A 23,051-nucleotide genomic window follows, 5' to 3' on the forward strand; every position below is an offset into this window, starting at 1 on the left:
TCAAGGACTATCTTTACGTTTCTTGTATCTTAGTAGTACCTTGACCCTGATGTCATTTTGGTCCTCCTCCAGCACAAAGCACAACAACCAACTAATACTGAGGCACAGTGCCTAGTACTAGGAGGGCTTAATAAATATTTGTTGACTGCTTGACTGATTAATGGAAAAAAAAAAACAGTAAAACTCCTGGATATAAGATAATGAAACATTCTTCTCCACTTACAGTGCACAGGTGTGATATTTTCAAGATATAATATTCTACTCATTTGCAATTGTCGTCTCTGAATTGAATGTGTTAATTTTAAGGAAGAGTTCGATTTTTAGAGTATAAAGGAAAAGAATGTGATATAAAGATAAGTCAGTTAACAAATATATATGTATATATAGACATATTTTATGTTTGATTATATATAGTATGTAGGTATATTTGATTATATGTTTTATGATATAGTAATTCTGTTTTTGGTAATGCAAATTTTGTGTGTGTGTATGTATATATGTATGCATGTATTTGTGTATCTGTCTAGAAAAGAAAGCTTTAAAAAAGCATTAACAAAAATAGATTTCCGATGACCCTACTCTGGATCCATTTTTACCTCTAATCATTGAAATCTGATTGTTTTGATTATTTCAAAATTCTCAGTTTTAATTAAAAGAGTATTAGTGTTTTCCTTTGTGCCAGAACTATATATGAGTTGCTATTGTGGCTAACTGCTTTTATCCATTAAAACAAAAAAAAAGGTTTCTTATTTCCATTTTTTTTTAAAAGCACTAGCTACCTCAACTTGTGGACCAGTCCAGTAGATTGTTTAGTTATGAAAGACTGCTAATTTGAAACTAAGCAGGTTTTTGTATATTGTTTATCAAAGAACTCAGAGGAACAATTTATTTAACTGCCTCTTCTCTCTAGCTTATTTGTTCCAACCTAAACCACTTTTTTTTGTGTGACTGATAGATAATTACTATGACTGTCTTTGTTCTTTAAAGTATCATTTGGTTCAAACAGTATTATCAGGGTTAGAAAATATATTTATCTAATAACAATGGAAATGAAGCTTTGTGTAATGACCTGACAAACTGATGATCTGGAATGTAAAACCTTTGTCAGGAAAAGTAGGGATTAATTCTAGTCTCATTCAGTCTCTGGAAGTGCTTGTCCCCCCTTTTAGCATCGTTATTTCTTACTGAGTTTATATATATGTACAAAAACATGAATATATGAACATATCCAAAATGAAAGTATAGTTTTGATGAATTGTGATTTAACTATAGATCTGCTATAATACCACATTTATTCATTCCCTATATGAATATGCATATTTTGTGAAGATTATACGTACTTATTAATCATTGCTTTGACAACAAACCATATTTAGATAGAGTTTTCAGTGTTTCTATAATTTATATGATTTTGCTTCTGAGGCTTTTAATTCATCTCTGACAGTCTATTGTTGTTCTGGAGAAAGACCAATCTTTTCTCTTACAAGATCAACTGTTTTAATAATATTAAAATCATACCTCCTAGGCATCTCAAACTCAACATATCTAAAACAGGACTCATTATCTTATCCCCCCACTCTCCACCCCCAAACAACAACAACAACAACAACAACAAATTATTCCTTTTCTGGACTTTCCCATTTCTGTTGAGGAACTCACCCTCCTTCGGGTCACCTCTCGACTGTAACTTCGGTGTAGTCTTTGACTTCTCATTCTTCTCACCAAATCTTGTTTCTATTTCTACAACCTCCTTTCTATCCATCTTATTCTGTCTAGCCACCCAGCTGCTACCATGGTTTAGACCCATGTCTCATCTGGCCTACACTATTGTAATAGTCTAATTGGTCTTCCTGCTTCAAGTCTAATACTTGAGCCACTCTGGGGTAACTAGTGTGAATGACTAAGTCATGGAAACTTCAAGTTTAATATTAGCAGTTCATATCAACCTTGTATCTTATATACATACATATATTGTTGACTTAAATGGAAGGAGGAATAATAGTAAATGTGTGTGTGTGTGTTTGTGTGTGTGTGCGTGAGGAGAGGTGAAGGAACAGAAAAGATGTGGAAATTATTTACAGAGAATAAGAAAAATCCAAAAAACCTGGGTTGGAGTCCTTGCCAGTTTTTTTCTAGCTCTATAACTTTGAACAGGTCTAAGATTTAACCCTAACCCTAATCCTGTCTGACCCTCAGTTTTCCTCATCTGTAAAGGGCACTGCCTCTTTTCAGGTATACTTTGCCACATGTTGATATTTTTGAAAAGTATGTAAGTCACATATATTTTTTTCAAATTCTATTAATCAAATAACTTTTTAAGTACTTATGTACAATCTGCTGTTCTGGGCATGGAGATTTAAATAACGATACCTTCCCTTACAGAATTTACTACATCCTATTTCCCTGTTGCCATTTATTGTAATTAAAGAAGGGGGAAGAGGAAGAGAACAAACATTTATTAAGTTCCTACTATGTTGCAGGAACTATTTAGATATTACCTCATTTAATTTTAATTTTTAGTTAAATTTTTTTGTAGGCCGTGAATTGTAATATAGAAAATGTTCTCTCCCATGAAATTATTGGTTTATTAATAAATGTATGTTTATTAAAATAAATCTAGATGAATTATATTTTATGTAATCTTTGATCCTTCATAATTCATTGGATTTTGTTTTTTCTAGAATCTACTCTGATATCCCAAGTATTTAATAAGTGCCTACAATATGGAAGGCCCTGTGCTTGGCACTAGGGATAAAAAGATAAAAATGCAATATAATCACTGCCTTTAAGCAGTTTGCATTCTACTCAAGGGATATTATGTCAACAGATAAGTATATCCATAATAATTTGAGATAGGAGGGAGAAATCAGTGAACAGCAAGATTGCCTATAGGAAAGGAAAGTTTTACAAAGAAATAGCATATGAGTGATGCCTTGACAAAAGTTGGAGATTCTCAGCTTTGTTCAAAGAAAGGGTTATATTCTAGGCATGAGTAACCTTACAAGTTCCTTTAGAGATTTTTTTTCTTTGTATTGGTATACCTAATTCGTAGTATATGGACTTCATAAATAAATCATAATTATTGTTATTTGATCGGTGAAGGCATCAAAGTTTGGGGAGCAGTAAGTTACCCGTTTTGACTGAATATAGACAGAAGGCCTGAAGAGGTGGGCTAGAGCCAGAAGGGCCTTCCTTACATGCCAAGCTGAGGAGATCCTGTTTTATTCTAGGAGCAGTGGGAAATCATTGAAGATCAATGAAAAGCAGCAGAGTGATGGGAATAACTACTATCAGTGCTATCTAGTGCCATGTTCTAAATATATAATGTTGGTTTACTGTGTTTTTGTCATATTAATTTTCAACAAGTATTTATTAAATATCTGCTTTCCTGATGACGGACCCTGGGGGATATATAAAAAATGAAATTACATAATTCATTAGTTCCTCACATCTGAAGCGAGTATCATTATCTAAGCAGCTAACCAGTACACAGAATAGTATGGAATTAGGATTTACAGAGAAGAGCAAGTTTTTCCTTTACATTCTAGTTCCTGAAGCTTTGTTAGCAGTGCATTTTCAAATGGAATTGGCCCTATAATATGTGTGCTCTTTTTGTCACAGTGCTTAAGAATTGACTTTGGAAGAAAATTGTTCCTAGCAGCTAAGGCTTCAGTAGAGATTATCATGGGGATTTTCTTCTTATTCCTGTTCCTCTTTCTGTTCTTCCTCTCCCTGCCTCATCATAAACTTCATTCTTTTTGCCCACATTCAACTTGAAAGTAAATGTGAATTTAGAAAATGTAATATTATGACTACTTCTATATGTACTTTTATTGAAAGCCAAAGAAACAAGCAAGTTGCAGCTAAATGGAAATTTTACTCACAGTCTTTCCTAGAAGAAACAAATAAATGAGTTTGTTGGGGATGGTTTTATTATGCATCCAAAGAGAGGAAGAACTGTCATGGCGACATTTGGTCATGTATTACAAAACTTACAAGTATTTGAAAAAAGACCACTTTAAAATTATTATAGTTTACATGCCAAAATCTTTTGTAGGGGATGAAGAGGAAAAGAAATTCTATAGACTGTTCAAAAAAGACTCTCAAAATCAATACATAATTTGCTAATACTTTGACACAGAAGAAGGATGGAAGAAAAATATGTTGAAACATATAGATTAGGAATAAAGAATGAGATAGGCCAAAGACTTGTAGCCTCACACCTATATATCATAAATCTTTTCTTTCACAAAAAAATTGCAAGGTTTTAGACCTAGAGAGTAGCAAATAACAAAGTCATCCTGCGGGAATTTAAGGGTAAAAAGTGAAATAGAACAATAAACAGAAGAAAAAGGGGGAAGATCTGCCATTTTTTTTTACATTTTTTTTAAACTTTCACAGACTCAAAGATCACATCTCTAGATGTATACGTAAGGGTGGTAGAAATGACAGTACAAGAGTAGGAAAAGTAACTGGGCACTGTTGGAGATGTGTATGGGTCCAGCCATTCTTGAAAGGAACCCAGAAGGTTGCCAAACTGTGCATACCCTTTGACCCAGACATACCACTATTGGGGGGTGTGTACGGAAGGAATAGATATGTATTAAAATATGTATCACAGCTCTTTTTAAGGTACCTCAAAATGGGAAATTAAGAATTTGTCCCCGTATTAGGGAATGGCTAAACAAATTGTGACATGTAGTTATGATGGAATATTGTTATGCCATAAGAAATTATGAAATGGACAATTTCAGAGGAAATTGGGGAGATATTGTTGAATTTATGCGGAGTGAAGTGAGCAGAACTAGGAGAACAATTTACATAATGATAACACTGATGGGGTACTTGTTCACTGACCCCATTTCCAAGGCCATATTTCCTTCTATCCTCAAAAACACTATCTTTGGCAGTTTCTCCCCAGCCCAAGGACACTATGCCCAGTAATTACTCATGAGTGGTCTCCAGTGAAACATTTATCTCTCTCCCTGGTACAGCAACAGACTGCACCTGTAGGAATTATTGGTTTGAACTGGCTTTGTCCTGGCTCATAAAAATATTCAGTACCAACCGGACTATCAATACTAACTTCTTACCTGCATCCTGGACTCCTCATTATATATATATATATCTTAGACTCAGGACATATGTACAGTCCCTACATCTATTTTGTCAAACAAGGTATATAGGTAGCAGACTGGACAACCCTTAGGCATCTTGGACTGGTAGTTAACTTAGTGAAGTAGAAGATCTAAAAACCATACTTCTCTCTGACCCCACTCAGGTGGGCTTTTCCTGGTGAACTCTTAAGTAAATCACCTATTCAGTGGATACGAAAAGTGCATGTTCCTTTAAGAACTGACCATTCCTTAACTACTCCCTAATCCCTCCCTGAATCACCTAATTAGCATACTAGCACACTTTTTACTATAGTTTTTTCTATATAAAGTTTAACTATATGCCTCTAAGGTCACAGGTTCCTTAAGAACTTTTGACTACTGGATAGCATAACAATAAACTTTTGCCAATTTGACTAAAGAGATTACTTGAGTTTGTGATTCTTTCAGGACAACCCTGTCTTGTACTTCCTTGAGGGGATCCTGAAAACCTGAAACCTCATCAACACCATAGAGAAAAACAACTTTGAAAGAGTTCAGAATTCTGATCAGAACAATGGTAAATCATGACTGAAGAAGAAATATGCCCCTCACCTCCTGACAGAGGGATGGTGAACTTAAAATACTGCAAGACACATAACATTTTTAAATGTGCTTAATGTAGGGAATTTGCTTTGTCAGACTATGTAGATATGTATTTGTTATTTTTTAAAATTTGCTTAATTTTGGAGAAGTAGGAGGGATAATATAATTTAAAATGCTTATCAATTGAAAAATAAAAATAACAAACTATTTTTTAAATGTTTAAAGTTAGCTGGATTAGCTCAAATATACTTAATATAGACAGACCTGTGCTGGAGGTGACACAGTTTTGAGGGAATTGAGAGATCAAATTGTAAAGTACCTGAAGACTGTGTGGAAAAAATTTTCTGAACCTATTAATATTGAAAAAAAAGGCAACCAACATCAACCAGCATCAATATATACCTACTTTGCTATTTGTCTGAAAATCATTTAGTGGAACTTGTAATTAGCAAGATGGCAAAGTAGTTGTTTTCTGCATAATTCTCCAATCCAAAAACTTCAGACAAAGGAATCAGATAAAACCTAACTAGTGATGAATCTACAAGATAAGAAGATAGAAACTTTTCCTGAGACTAAGTGCCTAATGATTGAGTGTTGCTATCCTTGTGATATCTGGACAAAGCAAAGGACATTGAATACAAAGCAGAATATGTATGGTGAGTTAATGGGAAGGCATGTACAAGAATTACATAGGGATAGGACAACATAGGTTAGTTCCAGTCTTCTTCATTGGAGATAACATACTAATTGAATAACTCACGGGAACTTTTGGCATATTTGAGCATTTGTATTCTAGGCAAATAAATAACTGAAAACACAGGAAGCCATTCATGATTCTGATATTCCCACAAGAGAAGGACACTCTGACTGTCTTTTAATTTGACAGAGTCTTGCAAGACTTCACCATTAAATGTAATTATGTTTTGTGCTGGCACCCGAGATATTTTAGTCTCATGGGTGGCCACTTAAAATGCCAACTAAAGTAATGAACATCTGTGAGTCTTTGAGTGGAATTCCTATTTTTAACCTGTTCTGCTCGTATTTAGCAATATATCTTTATTTTAATAGTATGGCAGCACAATGCCACCATCATACATTCTCCATAGAAATCTCAATCCTAATTAATGATTCTGTTTCAGCACCTCAACATAATTTATATCTTCAAAAAGAAGCATTAGAGATCACTCAGTTTGATAGTTTTGTTGCCATGTTATATATATATTGTACCAATGGCATGGTATCAGAAACTAAGAGAAAAAAATGGCATAATTTAGTGGTTGTAAAAACCACCATGTTTTTGTTTAAAGATTCTCTTGACATCTTGTTGAAAAACAACCCAAATTGGAGTCTTCTGTGATCTTCCTCTTTTTTTCTTTCTCTGTTGAGGTTTTGGTTGTTTGGTTTTGTTTTTGGTTGTGGGTTTTTTTTGTTTTTGTTTTTTGCTTTTTAGAGAGGGGAAGGCAGGGCAATTGGGGTTAAATGACTTGCTCAAGGTTACACGGCTAGTAAGTGTTAAGTGTCTGAGACCGAATTTGAACTCAGGTCCTCCTGACTCCAGGGCCAGTGCTCTATTCACTGCACCATCTAGCCACCCCAGTTGAGGTTGTTTTTTTTTTTTTTAAGGGAAAAAGTCTCTTTTACTAGGATTTTATTTCAAATTTTCCTCTATTTACTAGTAATGATGTAGTCATTCATTCTCTGCCTTTCTGTCTTTCTCTTTTGCTTTATCCCTTCCTGGTTTAGGTATTAGAACCCTATTTGTCTTGAGTAGTTTAATAGAGGTTTTTTTTTTTATTTTTGGACAATTTGTATAGTCTAGGTATTAATTGAACTCCTAACATTTTTTTAGAATTGATTGAAAAAGCATTTATTGAGTACCTACTGTGTGCCAGGCACTATACAAGACTCTAGGGAAACCAAAGCGAAAAAGTCCCTGCTTTTAATGAATTTGTATTCTAAAAATGAGTGACAAAATATCTGAGACTGGTGTTCAGGGAAAGGAGGTCCCCCCCCTCTCCTTCCCCAGGAGCCTCAGAAATGCTAAGTAGAGCCATGCTCTTTTTCAGTAGTGATTATATTGATTTGATTATTCTCAGAATAAGAGCTGGAAAAGGTGAGAAGAACAGTATGTGTGTAGCAGCAAGGCAGATGGAAAGATGTCCAGAATAAATGGATGTAAAGCAAGGTCTGGGGCCAGCTAGTTATAATGGGGTGGGTGAATTTGCACTGCTTTACTTACCACTTAAGATAACTCAGTCCTAGCGTGGAATTTCAAAGCAGAGTGGATTAATTCTAGTTGTGTCTCTGAATATCTAGTATAGAAGCTGTTCTCCCTGGTGGAGAAAAAGGAAGAACAATGGCAAGGCAAAGATTGTAGGTTTGGAGGTAGTAGGTGAGTTCTATAAATATCTGGGCCCAGGGTTATTTTTAGTTGCCACTCTTTTATGGCTTATTCCAATTTTGGTTTTTTAAAATTGAGTTGTTTTAGCTCTCTTTCATGTTCTATTTAATTTGGGTATTATAGCAACAACAGCAATAGTTAACATTTGTATAGTGCTTTAATATTTGTAAAGTACTTGACAAACATTATTTTATTTTGTCCTTACCATGGGAAATTAACTGCTGTTATTTGGCCCCATTTTACAAATGAGGAAATTGAGGCAGACAGCTATTAAGTGATTTGTTGAGCAAAACACCAGTAATTAATGCCTGAAACTGGATTTGAGCTCAGGTCTTCCTTACTCCTGGTACTGTACTCTATCCACTGAGCCAACTGTATGATGTTTCCTTTAAGTTTTTAAAAAAATTTTGCTACTATATATTTTTGTGTCTTGGGTTCTGCTGTTGTAACCTCTTTAGTTTGATAATTGAGTTTTCTTTTCTTTTTGAATTATGTCAAAGAGTTGTTGATTTTATTGATTATTTTCAGAGATGCAGCTTTCATTTTTTTGTTATTTCTCTAGACTTTTTGTTTTCCATTCTAATTTTTTGCCGATTTTTAATAATTTTTTGGTGGTCACTTTGGAGTTCTTTTAAAAACTGCACACTGAGTTCATTAATCATCTTCTTTTTTAAATTTATGCTTTCAGACAGTTTTTTTGGAGTCCTGCTTTATCCATATTAAAAAATGTAATGTTTTGTCCAATCAGAGTTTTTCATATGAGTTGTTTCTATGACTTGTTCATTGATCTCATTACTATATTTAGCATTGAATCTTGATATAATTATTTTTTATTGTGATTGAATCTATAAAGGATATATTCATTATTTATGCTTTCATTTATGGCTCTGAGTCTTCTCAAGGATTTGGGATTCCTGTGGATAAGGTCAAATCCTAGGGGCCTACCATCAAAGGTTCATTTTTCTCTCTTTACCAGATGTCCCCATCCCAGAGTTTTCTTCTGGGGAAAATCTTCTAAAAAAAATCTCAATCTAGGTCCCAGATGAAGCATTGAGACATATTGATGGTTAGTGATTATGATGTGAATGAAGAACCAGCAAAGGAAGCTGAAGAATTGTGAGATAAGGAAGGAATAGAACCAGGAGGGAGAAGTTTCAAGTAAACCTAGAGGAATGTCAGTATCTACTAGAGGGTAATCAATAACATCAGATACTACAGAGAGTTATTAAAGAATGATAAGAAAAGGCCTTAGTTATGGTAATTAAGAAATCATTGGTAACTTTGGAGAGAACAGTTTTAGTTTAAAAAATCTTAGAAGGTTTAGTGGTGAGTGATAGGAAAATGATGTTGCCTAATGTCCAGTGGCTTACTAGAAGAGTTTAGCTGAGGAGGAGAAGAGAGAGATAGAAGATAATATTAAGGATTCTTGGATTAAGTGGGAGTTTTTTAAAGATGAGTGAGACATAGACATGTTTGTGGGTAGTAGGGAAGGAGGCTATTTTCTGTTTTGTTTTGTTTTTTTGGAGAGGGGAAAGCAAGGCAGCTAGGGTTGTGACTTGTCCAAGGTTACAGAAGGCTATTTTCTGCAAGAAATGGAAGAGGATGAGATCAAGGAAGTATGTAGAGAAGTCAGCCTTGGAAAGGAGAAGGGATACCTCTTCATATGAGAGAGAGGTGAAGGAGAAATTAGTGATTGGAAAGAGTGAGATGAGAAGTGAAAAATAAGGAGCTTCCAGCAACTGGGCTCAGTTTTTTGAAGTAATATGAAGCAAAGACCTTAGAAAAGAGGTTGTGGAAGTGTATGTGTCTAGGGAGGTTTTAGGAGATATGAGAAACTTTGGAACATCTGCTATCTACAGTGGAATTGATTAGGAAGTAATAGGATGGTTGCCTGAAGGCCCAGTTGTTATTAGATAACATAAATTTGTAGTGGACCCAATTGGCATGATTATGTTTTTGTTTTTTTTTTTCCTACAACTCTGTTGCAGTATTTGAGAATAGGAGGGAAGGAGATGAAGAATAAGAGTAAGTCAGGAATGGAATTTGGTGAGGAGTTAGAGGACAGTGTAGAATTGAGTTGATTCTCTAAAAAGTCAAGATAGGGAAGGTAGAAGACTGTTGTCAGTGCTGGAGTACTCAAAAGAAGAAAGAGCTTGTGGGGGTGTGTACCTTGGAGGCTTTAGGAAAGAGGAGAAACTCTGGATCAGCTGCTCTGTACTGCATAATAGTGAATCAGTTAGGAAGGAGTAGAATGATTACCTGAGTACTAGAATAAATAGAGGTCCTGGAGAAGATGAACCACTTGGTTAGAGGTCACAAAGCATAGGGCAACAAGAAATGATGAAAGACTTGAACATACAAGAAGATTTCAGAGTTCCTGAGTCAGAAGTGAAATCCTTGTGAGGGATGTCAAGGTCAAATATAGGACTATATCGATTTGTAGCTGAGGTGTACTGGAGGAAGAGGTCATGTTAATTGAATTGATTAAATAACTGATATATGTGAGAAAGCATCAAAATTTATGCTTGAGCCTCCTAGTTTGAATGAAGGAGTTGGAGTGGAAGGCTGTGAGCCAGGCATTGAATTCATAGAGGAAAGGAGAATATCCTTAGGGTTCATCATGTTCTGGACTGGGTCAAAAATTTGGACCAAGTCAGCATCAAAGGAGAAGATGATGATTGGGTGGCTAGGTGGCACAGTGAATAGAGTACCACCAGCCCTGAAGTCAGGAGGACCTGAGTTCAAATGCGGCCTCAGACACTTAACACAAAACTAGCCATGTGACTTTGAGCAAGTCACTTAACCCCAATTGCCCTGCCTTCCCCCTCCAAAAAAAAAAGGAGATGATGCTGAGTGATGGAGGTAGAAAGAGAAATGAAACAGGAGTTGAGAGCAAAGAATATTTTTCTCTCCCACCAGTGAGTTGGGTGTAGGAGAGAAAGTGCAGCCTGTTCTGTGGTGGTGGTGTTCAATCGTTTTCAGTTGTATCTGACTCCTTCTGACCCTATTTGGGATTTTCTTGGCAAAGATGGTAGAGTGGTTTGCCATTTCCTTCTCCAGCTCATTTTACAGATGAGGAAACCAGGGTTAAGTGACTTGCCCAAGGTAGTAAGTATCTAAGGTCAAATTTGAACTCAGGAAGATGAATTTTCCTGACTCTAGGCCTGGCACTCTCTACCTACCTAGTTGCTCAAAAATGGTGATAGAGGAGAAGCATTGTTTTCAAGAGGATGCCAGCTCTCAATGAGTGCCAGAAGATGGAAGAAGTATGAAAGGCAAAGGTTTAGGATGAGGGGAAGTTTTTGTTTTGTTTTGTTGTTTACTTATGGATCCTGGGCTTCCACAAGGCATAATGTAAGGGGCAGCCATATCTAAAATGGGTGGTAGAAATGGTAAGGGAATGGGAGTAAGGAAGGTGCTTAGTGGGGAATGGAGTTTGTACAGTGGCAACTAGGGGTTCAGAATGACTGAGAAGGGTTCCAACCATTGAGGACCAAATCTAGGCAAAATATCTGTGGCTGGAGAGAGGTATGTTGAGGGAGAGAATTTGATAAGACATTTCAAAATCTTTCTGGGGGCTTAGGAGAGGGCACATACTAGGAGGTACTAGACTGGGTTTGACTAGGTGGAGGTGGAGGGATATTGTCTGGGAGAGGTTGATTTTGTCTTGGAAGGTAGTGGGCTTGGATCAGAGTTTGACTTCTTTTGTGGAACAAAGTAAGATTCAGTGACTGTCCATTACTCAGGGTGATCTAGCAGGGTCACTCACTAGTAGATCTCATACAAAAACTTACGAGGTTGATTGCTCTGGTGGCTGGGGCTGGAGACTGTGTGTGTGAACTTTAGGTATTTTAGTTGTTGGATATTATTTCTTGATTTTTTACTTTGTCCAATTTTTCTTTCACATTTACAGATTCAGATTTAGTTTTATATCTCTCCACCTCCCCCACTGTCTTTTTTGAAAAAGCTGTTTAGGTTTTGAGGTTGGAGAGGTTTTTAAACATCTCCTCTTCCTTTCCAATCACGTAATTCTATGTGAACCTGTTTTTGATTAGTTGTTAATTCAGTTTTGTGAAACAAGATCTCTGGGACATTTGTACAGTTGTCCCATCTTATCCTAAAAATCACAGTTTTTCAGTTTCTGGCAGAAAATAAGTATTTATTGTTTTTTACATTCTGCTGAGGTCTCTACATCTGTTCCTGAATTCCCTAGAACACTGGTACTTATGCTTTGGTGTCAGAAGGGCATCTTCGATTTAACTGAATAAAGATTTTGGTCAGATGTTTTATTCAGCTGATATTTGTTGTTGAAATATACATCAAATACTTCGGAAGCCCAGGGACATTGTTTGTTTCCTTTTCAATGAGGAGCCGAGATCATCTTCTGGAACCCCTTATGATTTACGGGTTCATGGTTTTCCTTTCAAATTTATTCTGGGCCATATCAGTGCATATAATTAGTAGTGCTACAGATACGGAGAAAATAACTTAGATTTTTTAGAATAATAATAATTTCTTTATCTTTCCAGTTATTTTAATTATATCAATATGGGAGGTTGCCTTCAGTCTTTATATTTCCGTGACTTAAATGAAGAATTTTACACTTATTGAATGTTAGTGCTATTTTGATATCATTGGAATAAGATTCTATGAGGTAAAGGAGCTATTTAAATTTTTTTCAGTGGTGCCACATAACACATTGTCTCCCTTATACGTTAACTATTTAAAAAGATATTTTGACTCAGTTTCTTCTTCAGGAAGCCATATTAAGGACTATTTAGCTGAAATAAACATGAAGTTAAGCCTAGGTAGAACTACATCATGTTTCATGTTAGTTGTTGTTTTTTTATACTTTTTTTTTTTTTTTGCCTTTTGGAGGGCAATTGGGGTTAAGTAACTTGCCCAAGGTTACATGGCTAGTATTTTTGTGTGGGTGTTAAGTGTCTCAGGCCAGAGCCGAACTCAGGTCCTCGTGACTCCAGGGCCAGTGCTTTACTCACTCCACCACCTAGCTGCCCCTATATTAGTTGTTTTTGATATTATTGGTGGCACATTTTAAGTAGAAAACAGTTCTCTCTTTGGAAATCAAATACTCTTTACTGCTGCTGTGCTTTGATTTATTTTATGACATTTATTTTATGTATTTTATGTAGTATGTGAATAAGCTATGAGTGAGGAACTGAGTCAGAGGCTTTTTGATGAACAACAAAGTCAATACTTGTGTTACAGTGTTTCATACATCCTTTTCAATAATTGCCACATTGATAATGAGTTATTTTTTATTCGTCTGGGGCTTATTCTGCATGCCTTTTCCTTCATCATTCAATATGTTTTATTATAAATTTTCACAATTTTTTTTGAAATACTGCTTTAAGAGATTTGTATAAAGTACACAAACGTAATTGTGAGCATGCATTTGTACTCTGTTTAGAGGAGTCACTAGTTTTCTTATCATTTGATAAAGATATGCGATGCTTTCTATTACAAATGGTAGGATCATACTTAAGTTTCAGATGATGCTAGCAAAGGGCTTTTCTTGCTAGTCATTCATGTACTATTGTGAAGCATTTGAAATGAAAATTATGAATCTTATCCAAGTTTGCCATTTTTGAATTTTTCCAGGAAAAACGAAGTTTTATTTACCATCCTTGATTTAACTATTCTTTCTTTCCTTATATTAGCTATGTGTAAGATTTCTTTTTCTCATTTGATTCAACTTGCATTTTTGTTACGTTGGCCTTAATGAGACAACAGATGGCCAGGCATTTTTCACGTTCTCCTTTTGGGATTCTGTCTTACCTTGAATTTTTTACTTCTTAAGTCCTTATAATAAGTAAAACTTTTGATTGATACTGAACTGTTTATTTTGTTCTTTGTGGTAAATGTAGCTAAAATATAACTCTTAGAGTAAATATAATTCTTTATATCCTGTTGTCTTTTAACTTCTGCTTTCATTCTCTGATTTAAGGGAATCTAAAATTGCTAATGTGCTTTTGTTTTCCACATTACTTAAAAAATGTTTCTTTTTGGTTTTGTTGTTGCTTTTAATTGATCAGTATGGTAAATTTTCTTCTGTGTGTACCAGCTGGATATTAATATTGCAGTGTCTTTATGCAGACTTTCAGTATCTCTTTGGAGTTACTTCTGCCCTGGTGGTATTTGATTTTTGTTTTTAGAGATATTCTTTGATAACTTTACTTTTTCAACTCTTTTGCTTTTTGTTATGTCAGCAGTTGCCTCAGATACTGCTCTAATGAAGGTCCTAAAATGTTTTTTAAAATATTGTGGAAGATTGCATTTGTTCATGATGGTTATAGGAGATACTAGTTTTTAAAAATTACTCTTTTTTAGTAAAATTGGTCTGATCATTAAATCTATGCCATGCAAGTCTTTTGAAGTCCCAGCATTAAATGAAGATTTTTCAATCACCTTGGGGTTTTAATGTTTCCTTCTTTATATTTTAGTAGCTTCTTGATTTTCTTTCTTGTTTGGCCTAATGTAGGCTTAGGGATATTATTATTATCATACTTGTGCGACATGGGTCATTGAGAGAGTCGTTGGACTTAGCGTTAGGAGTTGGAGATTGTAAATACCATTTTATGACTAACTGCTCTTTAGTTTAGGATTATGGAATCATAGAATCTTAGAATTAGTAAGGACTTTAGGGGTCATCATTCAATAAAAAACCATTTATAAAGTACCTGCTTTGTGGCAGGCATCATGCTATGTGTGGTGGGATAAAAAGACAAATATGAAACTCTCTTTGCCCTCAGGTTTTATATTCTTTAAGAAACATGACACAGTAAGAATTGTTGAAGAATTGATTCAGTTACTGGAGTTCTTGCTTGAAAAAAGCATTCCTTTATTCTTAAAGCTTGAAAAATAGAGCTGGACTACATATACGCTAATTGGTGCCATATCCAAATTCTGCATTTGACCTAACAATTAATAGTCTTTTATACAGCTTTGATAAGAAAAATAGATAAATGAAGTAGTACAGAGTTGTAAGACAAATTAGAGTAGCACACAATTGAAAGAACTACATGGTAAACTCTGATTGGAACATTCTGGGAGCACATAACACATTAAGTGGAATATTAGCAAAGTTGCTCATGGGAAAAGAAAATTTATTATAATCTTTCAGTCAGTCTTTTGACTGTCAGAATGCTTCTTAAGTATCTACCTAGGGCCAGACACTGTGTTAAGCTTCACTTATTGATGTCTAGTTTTCCTGTTGCCCTTTGTTGTACTGTCAGGCTTACTGAAATTACCAAAAAAAATAAGAAAGCTTAGAATATTGATTCTATATCACCACCACCCTTGTGAAAATCAGGGGCCTTTGCTGAATAGTGATCATGCTATCCTTGTAGATGTAAAAGACCATGAAGTATGCCTCTTTTTACTGTGGAAATAATAAAGTGATGGTTGCTCAGTGGGAGGCACTGGAGAGAGTTTTTACTGAGCAAAATTTTGAGGAAATGGACAGTGATAGAGGTAAGGGATGGACAAATTCTTCTCATTCTCCGAGCTACCCAGTGCCTACTGTATTACCTAACCAACTTAACAGATCCTTTTTTTTTTTTTGTTTGGGGTCCCCATGTAGCCTATTAACTGCCTTTCTATGTAGCTAATAATACTAAATTTGTGAGGGTAGCCATGGATGTAGGTACCACATTGCTGTCCTATTAGATTGCCAGCATGTTTTTGCTAGCTAGCACATGAACCATCTCGTCCATGATATGAAGGGGTAGGTCCTGTGCTTATAGATCCAGCAGTGTGTCAAGTTTAGGTCTCTGGCTACTTGATAAATGAAAGTAAAAAAGGTGTTAGTGGTCCAAATTCCAAAAGTTCATTTGTGCTGTCTCTGGAGAAAAATATTGGATCAAGGAAGCATGACTTACATAAGTCAGCCAGTAAATCTTTATTAAGTTCCTCCTGTGGGCTACCGTGCTAAGCATTGGGGACACAAAGAAATGCCAAAGACAGCCTCTGCCTTCAAGTTGCTTGCAATCCAGTGGGGGAAACAACACATAAAACCCTGAAAATCTAGGAGGGAAATAATGAGGGAGGGTTTCTGTCTCATGGGTATGATGAAGAACTGCAGCTGGGTGAGAAGTGATGAAGTTCTGTGAACAGAAGCAAAAGTCATTCCCATTTTGGAACTCTGAACTACAATAGGTTTTGCTCATTTATCAGAGGACATAGTGGGATTATTGTGCATCTTCTTTGATCTAAGGTAACAAACCTTCTTCACCAGCAGATGACCCAATTATTGCTACACTTAAAAGACCTTACTGGTGAGAATTCTGCTTGGTAAATGTTTTCTGAGCAAGGTGAGTGATAGGTCAGTTGAAGCCTGGTAGAGTTGATGCCATTTTACTATGTGAAGTGCAAATCCTCATTAGAAGGCCTGAACTTATTGCAGTGGTGGTGGTGGTGGTAGTTGGTTGAAGCTGGCATTCTAGGAACATCTTACGGCCATGAACCTTCTCATCATCCTAAAAATTGAATCAACGAGCATTCATTAAGTAACTTTTATGTTCTAGCCACCATTCTGGGTGATGGGAAGACAAATCTAAAGAGTGAAACATACAAAATGAAAGAAAAAAAAAAGATAATAGCATTAAGCTTCTATTCTAAACCACCAGGTTGGGTGACATGGTGAGTTCTGGTTATTTGGGCAAGGCAGATTTGGCTGCATATGAAACTGCAGACCAGGGAATTGGCTGTCCCATTAAAAGTCTAGTTTCCCTGTTTTTTAGTAGACCTCATTGGTCATGAAGGCTATAAGTAAAGCATTTGACCATTTCAATTTAATTTCAGCATATATTTTCTCTTTTATTTTTTAAAATCCATTTCATCATTCTAATGCCCCATAAGTCTCATGATAACATGAACAGTGAAAATGTTGGATCAATGGTGCCTTGCAATTGTCCTTTACAATTTATCCTTTAAATTGAGTCCCTCTTTCATTGTTGATTGGAAGAGGGATACCAAATCTAGGAATGATTATTTTAAGAGTACTTTATTAACTGCTTTATGCTCTGGCTCACCTTGAATACATTCATAAATAGCATTTAGGCATTTGGATGAAATAAGTTTATATTTATATGAAGTTTCCCACATTGGAGGTGAGCTCTCTTATTTATTCTGAAAGTTTTTCATATATTATAGGCTTGGCAAACAGGGCAAGTAATTCAGGTCAGTTGACCACAAGGAAAAAATTTGGAACAAATCAGTCTTTTCTACTCATTTTAAAGTAGCCCTCTTTGCTTACATGCACTGTGGTGAACAAGGTATTGGGAATGAAACTGTGGGTGCTTCCATATGCCATGGATGCTTATGCATCCATAAAAGGTGCCCTACAGGTCTACACACATTTTTCTGATTTTTCTGGGGCATGGTCTTGGAGGATAGAAATATTCTTTAAAAAATAATTTAATTTAAAAATTTTAAATCATTAAGTATTTTCTCTCTTATTCCCTTTTCCCCCACCAGGGGGAAATGGGAGTGGGGAAAAAACAAAATCCATGTAACAAGTATGGATAATCAAGCAAAATAAATTCCCTCATTGGCTATCTCCATAAATTCATTTCTCATTTTGCATCTTGAATCCTTTAACTTCATGGGAGGTAATCATTAAATCATTATTGGTCTTTGCATTGGTTAGAGTTCTTGTTAAGCACAGAAAATGTTCCCGGTATGGCTTTTTTCTTTTTAGGGATACTTCAAATACCTCTTTTTTACTGACTCTTTCTTCATTAATGGTAACCCCTTTTTTCCAGGGTATATCATCCTGGGTTACATCTTTAGTTTCTTTGCTTTTGGGGATGTGTATTTGTCAACATTAACAGTTTCACAAGGAACAAAGTTAGACTACTGGGAAAATATATGAATCTAATTTACATTACTGAGAGATTCTACCTCATGTAGTATGTTCAAATGATTACCATTAAAGCAGGATGAAGTTATCATTAAGTTATAATACCAGTAAAAATTAATATTGGACTCTGTTCACAACTGAAGCATAATACATGACAAATATTTTTAAGGGAAAAATCCTCAGACTCATTACTTTAATATAGAATAGGCAACCCATTTCGTAATTTATTTGCTTAATAAATATTCTCAGGTTTTTTTGTGTGAGCTTTGCTGTTTTTATAAACTTTGCTGTTTGTGATTTTAAAGCAGCACTGCCTACTATTATTACAAAGCAAAAAAGTTATAAGTTCGGAATGAATTTAGTATCATATCAACTTTGTAATAAACTATAAAGTATCATATTCATATTTTGTAGAAGGGAAAACAGTACCCAAATACCTTTAGGTGTTTTGTATTGATAATAAACTCATATATAGATGTATGAAATATATATGTGTATATAGATGTATGAAATATACATATATATAGAGAGAGAGATGTATGAAATCCATGTAGCTCTTTGGTCATAATTAATTTGAAGTTATAAAACCCAAATTTAAATTTCTAATTCCCATTGTCAGACAAATACTGAATGTCCATTAAAATAAGTATGTCAACATTTCTGAGTTCAGTTTACCTAGAGGCTTGAAATTCACAATTTTTTTTTTTTGGCTTGAAATTCGTGATACCATTTCAGCCACTTGGGCTGTTTTTCCTGAAATTTATCTGTTATAATATTATATATATATATTTTCTTCCTACTGTTCAGTAATCAGCAATTGAAGCTACTCTTTTAGTTAGGATGTTGATTAAGTTAATGCCTACTGTCTATTTAATGGCACTTAATTTCTTTTCTTCTGCTTTATATTTATGATTTTATTCCTGTGTCCAGAACATCTCTATATAGATCATAATTGAGCTTTTAATTGAGCATAAAATTTTCATTGTAATTCAAACTTCCTTTTAATTCCTTTTCTCATTTCCTGATTTTGATCTGTCCATTTACATTTCTTGAATCTCTGCAGCTTGTCAATGGTCACACCAGCTCTGTAGTGACTTAATGCATTTTTCTTTGCATGCTTGTAACATTTTACTTTCCATTTCTTTCCCTGCTCCTTTTATGCTTCCAAATCATATACCATGTGTTGCAACTGTATTATTAGTTTTCATTTCTCCTTTTCCTTCAATTTGTCTCATACATTAGTATGCTTTCCTTTGTATTAGATTAATAATTATCTCTGTTTTCTAAATATATAAATGTTGCAACTCTAGCTATATGTAGCATCCTTTAGCTTCAAATGTGGTTTATATTTTTGTAATATTTCCTTGCACATTTTTACTTAGAGTTGAAGCTTCTAGATTTTTAAGCATAATTCCCTTCTTCCTATTAAATCTCCTTAAGTTACTTAAATAATTGCAATGAATCAATAAATAATTACAATGAAACAATAATTACATGTAAAAAGTACATTTTTTCTGCAGTTTCCTAAAAAATTGAATTAAACAAAATTATTTTTAACTGCCTCATACATGAAAGCTGAAACTTTCCCCACTAAAACATGAAGTTTTATTGATTTTTAAACTTCTGCTTAGAATTCTTTCTTAAAAGAATTGGATGTTCTTTTTATTTATTTGTTTTTAAAAACATTTCCTCAGGGGATGAAACTTTGCCTTTTTCAAGGTATCTTCTTATCTCACCTGTTTTCTAAGGGAGTAAAAGAACTTGGTCTTTATTTTAGAAAGGAAAAATTAAGGAACAAACAGCTATTAGGTAGAAGAAATTAATTTAAATGCTTCTTGTTTAATCATCCATTCAGCAAGTACTTATTAAGCACTTACTACTAAGCACTGTGCTATGGACTGCAGATACAAGTATAAAGAATGAAATGATCCTTACTTGAAATACTGATAGATGAACTTATGTATAACTAGGAGGACAAAGCAGTAAAGCACTGTAGTGCCAATGCAGTATTCACAGTGCGGATGGTAACTAAATATGCTGGCATAGTTCTCAATAGCAAAATATAACAGACCCTCCATTTATAAGACAGAAGCAAAACATTTATTCAGACACCAAGAAAACAAATCCCAACACCAGGAAACCGCATCCATCATAGCAACATAGGAGTTAATATAATGCAGCTGAGAGCTGCACCATCCTTTAGCCTTCCCACAAACCAACACTAACAAGCCTAGCTGTCTCCCTGGTTATGTCCTCTGTCTCCCAACACCCTCTAGCTGTTCTAACTCCAGCTTTCTCTAGGCTCTGCTCCCCCCTTCAGCAAACTTCCCACCACAGTCTCCATGTGAATTACATTCAGCCTGTTAGGGGACAAGGAAGATTCCTTAAAGCAGGGAAGATCTTCAAATTCCTATTACCATTACAAGCACCTTTCTAGGCTTAGCCCCCAAACTACATCTCTATTAAATGGGAGATTTGTAAATAAAGTCATTAGAGGGTTTGAGGAAACTCCTGTATCCTATCCCACTATCTCCATAGGTGAGAATTAGAAATGAACTAGTTGCAAGTATATTCCAGTTTCTTTTTTTATTCCAATTTCTTGAATTCCAATTTAACAAACCATAGTAAGTTCAGATAATCTTCCCTATGAAATTTACCATAAAAACTCACTTTATTCCCATTAGAATTTGTAAGTTCCTATTACAAAGATCATAGTTTATTTGATTCATATATTTTCTTTTTCTATGGAGTCATCAGATCTTGGGAGCAGAAAAAGAGGATTTTTATCTCTCATCAATTTCTGTGATTTTTCTTTCTGACTCCTGATTTGCCATATCAAGAGAAGGGCAGAGATCTCTGCTCAAATTGATTCCGAATTGTCTCTTCTAATTTAAGGGTAATCATAGATGAAAAAAACAAGCAAGCACTCTTGCCAATATTGAATTATGCATACAATCACAAAGACAACACTAATAGTTAACTTTTCCTGGGATTCATTCCAATTTTGGCTCTGGCAGTACAAAATTAATTATTATTTGGGCTTTTTTCTACCCTTTGTCACAGTTAACTTTTTTTTGTCTTTTATACTCAACTACAATTTGCTGCCTTCATGCTCCTCTGTCCCAAACAACCCACTCCCCCTTCTTTTTATAGTGCACTATTTGTCTGGCTTAAAAGATTATTTGCAGAGTCTTCCTGGGCATTTAAATTTCATTTTTCCACAGGTCCTAAAACAATAATGGGTGTGCATAAAAATAACCCAGTTTGCCTTTGGAAGGTGCCAATGGACCTGTACTAAGGCCACTTTTCACAGGAATATCTTAGATCTTTCAAAAATAAACAAAACCCAACAGAAATTACCCATAGCTAGAAGGAAAAAAAAAATTATACAGTCGCGGCTCGGGAGGCTGCGCTCGCCGCCCGGGTGCTGAGGAGGGAGGCTGAGGAGCGCGAACCTGGACCCCGGACCTTGGCCAGGCCCCCAGCCGCTCTCGCCTCTGCAGCTCCGCGCCCTCCCCTCGCCGCCCCTCGGAAGCCGCGGCGCCCCTGGCCCCTGCCCCGAAGCCCCCAGCGCGGCGCCCCTGGCCCGGGGCCACCCTGCAGCCCGCCCGCCGCGGCCAGCGCTCGACCCCGGAAGGGTGGGGAGGGGAGCGGGGCCTCCGCAGGGGCCGGCCCCGGCTGGGCCGGGCCAGGCCGGAAGCCCCCATGGCCTCGATGAGCCGGCGGGACGACTTCGGGCAGAAGTACCGGCTCGTGGTGGTGGGAGGAGGCGGCGTCGGCAAGTCGGCGCTCACCGTCCAGTTCATCCAGTCCTATTTTGTCACAGATTACGATCCAACAATTGAAGATTTATATACTAAACAGTGTGATAGATGATAGAGCCGCGCGGCTGGACATTCTGGACACTGCAGGTCAAGAAGAGTTTGGGGCCATGAGAGAACAGTATATGAAGACTGGAGAGGGCTTTTTGCTGTTTTTTTCAGTCACTGATAGAAGAGGCTTTGAAGAAATCTATAAATTTCAAAGGCAGATTCTCAGAGTAAAGGACCACGATGAGTTTCCAATGATTTTAGTTGGTAATAAAGCAGATCTTGACAATCAAAGACAGGTAGCACAAGAAGGACAGCAACTTGTACGACAACTGAAGGTGACATACATGGAGGCATCTGCAAAAATTAGAATGAATGGTAGACCAAGCTTTCCATGAACTTGTCTGGGTTATCAGGAAATTTCAAGAAGAATGTCCTCCTTCCCCAGAACCAGCAAGGAAAGAGAAAGACAAGAAAGCTGCCATTGTGTCATTTTTTAAGAATCCCATGAATCTTAGCTGCCGACTGCCAGAGAAAGCCATCATCTTCTCCTTTCTTCCCTCTAGTTTACATCCTGTTGGGTACCTCTAGCCTTATGGAACATGTCCTTGAAATGGCCATCATGTTAGCCTTAGTCCAAGAAGCTGGCTAAATCCTGGCCTAGAAGATGATGGTGATGATGCTAATGATTTTATTGATCATGTTAGGACAGACTTAAAGAAAACACTAAGACTGATTCTCTAAGACCATCCAGTTACTTTTTTTTTTTAAAGCTAGACATCTATATGTTGTGTACACACACACACAATTAACATAATTCTTTAAGGGCTTACACTCATAGTGGGGATGAATCAGCCTTGAGTCCCCAGTTGTTTTCCAAGCTGAAATCATTGTATGCAAAATGATTAATTTTTAATTTCTGAGATCACATTGCCTACTGTCATCCTATGTTGCGGGCGTTTGCCCTCACAACAGATCTAGACGACTAGCCCCACGGCCCTCTTACTTACCCATCCCGGGTCTTCGGTCGTCACCGGCCCCTCACGGGGAAAAACACCAGACAGAAGGCGGAGGAGTGAAGCGGGGTGGTTTATTCTTCAGCAGTTACATGGCAGAGAGAGAGAGAGAGCCCTCTCACACGAGAAAATATATAGCGAATCCGAGCCAATCAGATCGCAGTCTTACATTTATGGCCTTATATGGTGATCACCTCATGGCCTTATATGGAGATCACCCCATCAAGCTTATACATATTCATT

General features: G+C 36.1%; 1 protein-coding gene and 1 pseudogene across 6 annotated transcripts in view; both read left to right on the top strand.

The window, feature by feature from the left end:
* FUT8 (fucosyltransferase 8) overlaps nucleotides 1-23,051 on the top strand; it is a 491,667-nt gene that overhangs the window by 282,416 nt on the left and 186,200 nt on the right. The gene's annotated exons all lie outside the window — the stretch shown is intronic.
* LOC138156987 (ras-related protein R-Ras2 pseudogene) lies at nucleotides 21,689-22,325 on the top strand (annotated as a pseudogene).

Source organism: Petaurus breviceps, unplaced genomic scaffold (genome assembly GCF_028583685.1).
Source record: "Petaurus breviceps papuanus isolate PSGF00001 unplaced genomic scaffold, PetGlider_PUasm1.0 164, whole genome shotgun sequence".
Lineage (NCBI taxonomy): Eukaryota > Metazoa > Chordata > Mammalia > Diprotodontia > Petauridae > Petaurus > Petaurus breviceps.